Raw genomic sequence first — 5,840 nt, forward strand, 5'->3', positions numbered from 1 at the left:
TGTAACCGCTGTTCTTTATTTGGTTGCTGCCCCGACCTCCAGAATGAGAGGAATGTCTTCAAAAGAGAATCAGCACCTTGCAGTGCCACCAAGTCAGCTCTGGAACGACTGGGAAACACCCCAATCTGCTGCAACATTGCTACATCAACACCATCATTTTGAGTTGGAGAGCATTCATCACGTGGAACAATTCCATCACCACGGTCTTCACTGGCCTGTGCACTGTATTGGCGAGAAAGAGAATCAGCATTGCCATTGACACGACCTGGGCGATAGAGCACTGTAAAGTCAAAAGCTGCTAATTGTGCGACCCATCGTTGTTCAGTGGCACCTAACTTAATTGACTGGAAATGGCTGAGAGGATTGTTATCAGTATACACGGTGCATTTACTTCCCAGCAGGTACTCTCTAAATTTTTCTGATATAGCCCACTTAAGTGCCAAGAGCTCCAATTTCATAGAGCTATAGTTCTCCATGTTTCTCTCTGACCTCCGCAGTGAACGACTGGCATAGGCTACGGGCTTTAATCTGCCCTGATTTTCTTGAGACAGGATGGCCCCCAAGCCCTGATGACTCGCATCAACTTCTAAAACAAATGGCTTCGTAAAATCAGCAAAGGCCAGAACAGGGGCACATGTAAGAGTCCTCTTCAATTCCCTGAAGCTTCGCTCACACTCATCAGTCCACATCTCAGGTGAAAACATACTGGGTTTAGCCTTCCCTTTCTTTGCCATTTTAAGAACATCTGCAACCAACTGGTGGAGGGGGGCAGCTAATTGGGCGAAACCCTTCACAAAGCGTCGATAATAACTGCAGAAGCCAAGAAAAGACCTGACCTCTTTCACATCATGGGGCTGCCTCCAATTTGCCACAGCAGATGTTTTCTCTGGGTCAGTCGCCACCCCTTCTCTGGACACACGATGCCCTAGGTACTGCACTTCCTGTTTGAAGAAATGGCATTTACTTAACTTTGCTTTTAGTCCTTTCTTTTTCAGTCGACTAAGGACCACCTCCAGTCTCTGCAAGTGCTGTTCAACGGAAGAAGAAAAGACAATAACGTCATCAAGATACAAAAGAACAGAATGCAGGCTCTGATCGCCAAATATTCTTTCCATGAGTCGTTGGAAAGTCCCTGGTGCATTACACAATCCAAATGGCATTCTCTCAAACTCAAAAAGCCCAAAAGGTGTGCAAAAGGCTGTCTTTACTTTATCTTTTTCTGCCACAGGGACCTGGTTATAGCCGCTTGCCAGATCCAGGGTAGAAAACCACTGTGCACCTGCCAGGGCATCCAGGGACTCCTCAATACGGGGAAGTGGGTAAGCGTCCTTACGAGTCTTGGCGTTTAATTGTCGATAGTCCACACACATTCTTAACTCTCCATTCTTTTTCTGTACCAAAACAATAGGTGACGCATAGGGACTACTGCTTTCCCTAATTACCCTACTGTCCAAAAGCTGCTTAATATGACTTTTCACAGCCTGCCACTGTGTAGGAGGTATTCTCCTATACCTCTGACGTACGGGGACATTATCAGTAAGTGGTATTTCGTGTATAATCTCATCAGTACACCCTAGGTCCCCTTCATTTTTAGCAAAAACCTGATGGTACTTCTCCAACAGCTCTTTTACACGTCTTTCCTCTACACATGTGAGTCCTGGCCATTGTAATGCTGAAATAGTTTCTGATATAGGCACATGGGGTTCCATAACTGTGTGGGCATTAACTACAGTCACATGTGCAACCTCTTCACCTTCCCCAACAAAATTCAATTGCTGCCCTTCAATTCCTTCAACCTGATGTAACTTGCCCAAAACCTGTTTTGCATGAACTGTAGCCCCTGTGACACCTACATTCACTACAGGTACATAAGTCACACCATTTACCACCGTCACTAAAGATGGAGACAGCAACAAACCTGGGGCAAGATCTGAACCCCCTGGCTCCAGCAACATAGATCTTGGGGTGGTATAGGGAACCTTTGGGCAAGTGACCTTTACCAATTTTAGTGACCCTGCTGGTATAAAATCTCCTGCCCTTTCAAGCACACGGACCCTACCTTCATTGATTACTGGACAGACCTCTAGTCTATGGCAATGACGGAAAGCCTTTCCCCAGCCCGCCTTGACCTGATCAACATCTAACGAGCTAAATAAGACTTCCCCTTGTTGCGCAAATAACTCTTGATAACACTCTCCAATGACATTCATACCCAAAAGCCCTGGTACCGCATCTTGTTGTGAAACACCAAGGGGGTCTTTTACCACTAAAACCCCCCGGCCCGGAATGGTTCGGCCCAAAACCTGGACATCCAGTTCCAAGTAACCTACATAGGGTATGTCTAGCCCATTAGCTGCCTTCAGGGCCAGCCACCCACATGATCTAAGTCTAGGGGCCATCAAATGCTTAAATGCTTCCTTAAAGAATGACTCTGTAATGGTGGTAACCATAGAACCGGTATCTAGTAAACATTTCACTTTTACCCCACCCATTACCACCTCTACAACTGGACATTTACCTATAAGAGGTGGTGAGGACTTAATGTTACTAATGACATTATCAGTGCTTTTTCTCCCCCCATCTCCCATACCTGAGGGTCCAGTAGCAGCAGGGGTGGTATTTGGGTCAACAGATAGGCTAGCGGCTCGTGGTCTCGGCCCTTGACGACACTGGCGAAGGACATGTCCAGGCTTACGGCAACGCAGGCAAATAGGCACACCTTCTGCAGTAAACTGATAATTGGAGTTAAGAGTACGGGGGGCAGACTGATCCAACATAGATTGTATCTTAGCTAAACTTTGTAGGATGCTATCAATTTGAGACTGCTGTTTGTGAAGTTGCTCTTGTAAAGCAGGCAAGTCTAACCCCTTCCCAGTCCCCATCGAGTTACAGGTCCCCTTGACATTAAAGTCAGCTTCTTGATGATAAAGCCCTACTCGAGCCTGTCCAGAAGGTCGCTCACCCTCTTCAGCCCATTTGATAGCCTCCTGTCGAAGTGCTAAAAAAGAGATTAATGGGGTTTGTCTCACAATACTCTTTAATTCTCTGCGCAATGCTACATCACGCACGTGTTCCACAAACTGGTCTCTAACCAAGGTGTCTGGGTCAGTTAGCTTATTTGCATAAGAGCGCTGAATATCCCCAATTAAAGCCCACAATGAGTGAGAAAACTCTTTTAAGGACTCTCCATCTTTTTGCTTTCTATCAAAAAACTGTTTTTGGAGACTAACAAAGGAAGAGGAGGAACCATACAAATCTTTTAAAATCTGTAAAACAACCTCAGGGTTTTCCCGCTCTGTCAAAGAGCGAAACCTGATTTCTGCTTTTGCTTCCCCCTCCAAATGATCATAAAGGAAGAGGGCCTTCTCTCTATCAGTAATACACCGATCCCTAAGGCATGCTTCAACATTCTCAATCCAATCGTAAATGGAAAAATCAGATTTGGATGTAGAGCCAGAAAAATAAGGACACTTCCTCTCACGATGAAAATAAACAAACCTTTCAGGTGTTGCTTGTCTAGGGAAATTTGATGAGGCAATATTAGAAACCTCAGGTAATCCACTAGTACTACTTGCAGCTAAACTGGCACCCCCTCCTTGATGAAGCTGTGCATTAGTTACCCGCAGTCTTTGTACTTCCTCACGTAGAGCAAGAAGTTCCTCCTGTTCCTCTTCCAAACTCATGTTTACAACAACCCAAGCCTACTACAAAAACATTAATATACACATAAAAAGGGTTGGAAAAAAACAAGAACAAAAAAAAACACAAGTTATTGACAGTCACTGGCCTCTGGGTCCCCACATTGTATATCCGGGCAGTCGCTCCTCTTGTATCCTGTACCAGCCACTGTTTCTATTTAACCAAAATTATAAACAATTAATGTCACAAAAAAAGAAAATCCTGCCGACTACGCCAAAAATGTAGTGTAGTAAATATGAAACTGACTACGCCACCTCCTTATTTAAGGCAGGAGGAGCCTTCCAAAAGTAATGGGATTATAAGCAACAAATGTAGTTTGTCAATAATCACAATTTTATTAGTACAACACAGCCATATCAAAAAGGTTAAAAACCAATTAAAAATGCATCAGCAATGGGATTCATAGAATCAGGAAATGGCGCTCCTCTAGAATGCAAGGAGGGTCGGGCCTGCTCTTTTACACCACCTATCACCTGAAAGAGACGGGGGAAGAAGACGAAAGAAACCCACAGCATACACTGCAAATAAATAACCACAAATTAAATCACCAATTATAGTGCCAACCTTCTAATGCACACCACACAGTGCCACACACCACCCAGATCAGCCACACCAAGGGAGGTTAGGTGTCGATGCAGGCCCGGCCCTGTACAAAGCCAGTAGCACTGTAACAGAAAGAGGAGGGCAATACCACACAAACAACAACAAATAAAAACAATTATTAGTATGATCAAAGTAGACATATAGTAAATCAAAAATAAATGTAACTCAAAAGGGAAACTTAAATATACAAGAAACAGTGGCTGGTCTGCCCCTTTAACAGAAAAACAAATACACATTAATACAAGTCAATGCAAAAAACACAATAACAAACTAAACAAAACATACTTTAGCGAAAGTACAACTGCAGCACAGTTATCCAATCTCAGCGCTCAATCCCCACACATGATACAATGATACTATAAACGAAAAAAAACACATTGACATCAACAAAAAGACTCTTGTGTATTAATTGCATCAACTCATAACTGATCGGTTTACATTTACCAGTTATTCACAGTTCCAACGTGGCCATCAGCCTATTGAAAGGACTGCAGCAATAAGTGTTCCCAGACAGAGTGTAAAACTTCAAGTCAGCCTAAAAGGGGATTATTTGAAAATAAAAATAGCACAATCAGAATGCAAGCATTTAATTCAAACAAACCACACAGTTAATTCAACATACCTCAATGAAAAGGAGGCTGTACGTCAAGCACAACTTCCGAAACAAACCTCTCGCCATGTGTCTCTGCAACTACTATTTGTGCTTCCTTAATCATGTGACAAAGCACCTGCACCTGAAACTCATTACTGGCTAGTCTCCTCCCACAGAACGAATTGGATAAACACATCTACCAGGTGTGGAAGCACACATTTGCTAATTTGAAAACGCAGCACTCAGGTGTGCTATAAAAGGCAGCAGGTGAGTTCACCTGTCTTCAACAAAAATGGAAGGAGTTAGAAGAAGAAGAAGAGTGAGAATGAGAGGGGGAGCTCAAAGAGGAGATGAAGGTGGAAGAGGAGAAGGAGGTAGAGGAAGAGGCATAGGTAGAGGAGAAGAAGGAAGAGGAAGAGGAGAAGGAGGTAGAGGAAGAGGCATAGGTAGAGGAGAAGAAGGTAGAGGAAGAGGAGAAGGAGGTAGAGGAAGAGGCATAGGTAGAGGAGAAGGAGGAAGAGGCATAGGTAGAGGAGAAGGAGGAAGAGGCATAGGTAGAGGAGAAGGAGGTAGAGGAAGACACCTAGGTAGAGGAAGAGGTAGAAAAGGACTTGAAGAGGTGATAGAACCTGAACAAAGAAGACGAGGACCAAATTTGACTCGAGAAATCCGTGCAACACTTATTGATGTTACATGTATTGATGATACATGTATTGATGATACATGTTATCAACCATGGACTGACACTGATGGAAGCTGGACAAAGAGTTCAACCAAATCTCAGCAGAAATACTGTTGCGTCAGTAATTCGGACATTTCATCGAGAAAACAGGTAAGCTAACCACACAGTATACATTGAAACTGAAGCTTGTATAATCAATATTGTTTACTATGACATTTGACAGTAGGCTGCATATATATATTTATTTATTTTTATTTTTATCTT

General features: G+C 43.4%; 1 long non-coding RNA gene across 1 annotated transcript; it reads right to left on the bottom strand.

Annotated features, from left to right (window-relative positions):
- Positions 1-3,919: 3,919 nt before the first annotated feature.
- LOC137048333 (uncharacterized) lies at positions 3,920-5,064 on the bottom strand. The gene is made up of 3 exons (XR_010899383.1): positions 4,925-5,064; positions 4,747-4,837; positions 3,920-4,658 (listed from the first exon to the last, which is right to left on the bottom strand). It is a non-coding gene; the product is annotated as an uncharacterized lncRNA (long non-coding RNA).
- Between the last annotated feature and the right edge of the window lie 776 nt (positions 5,065-5,840).

This window comes from Pseudorasbora parva, chromosome 19, assembly GCF_024679245.1.
Source record: "Pseudorasbora parva isolate DD20220531a chromosome 19, ASM2467924v1, whole genome shotgun sequence".
Classification (NCBI taxonomy): Eukaryota; Metazoa; Chordata; class Actinopteri; order Cypriniformes; family Gobionidae; genus Pseudorasbora; species Pseudorasbora parva.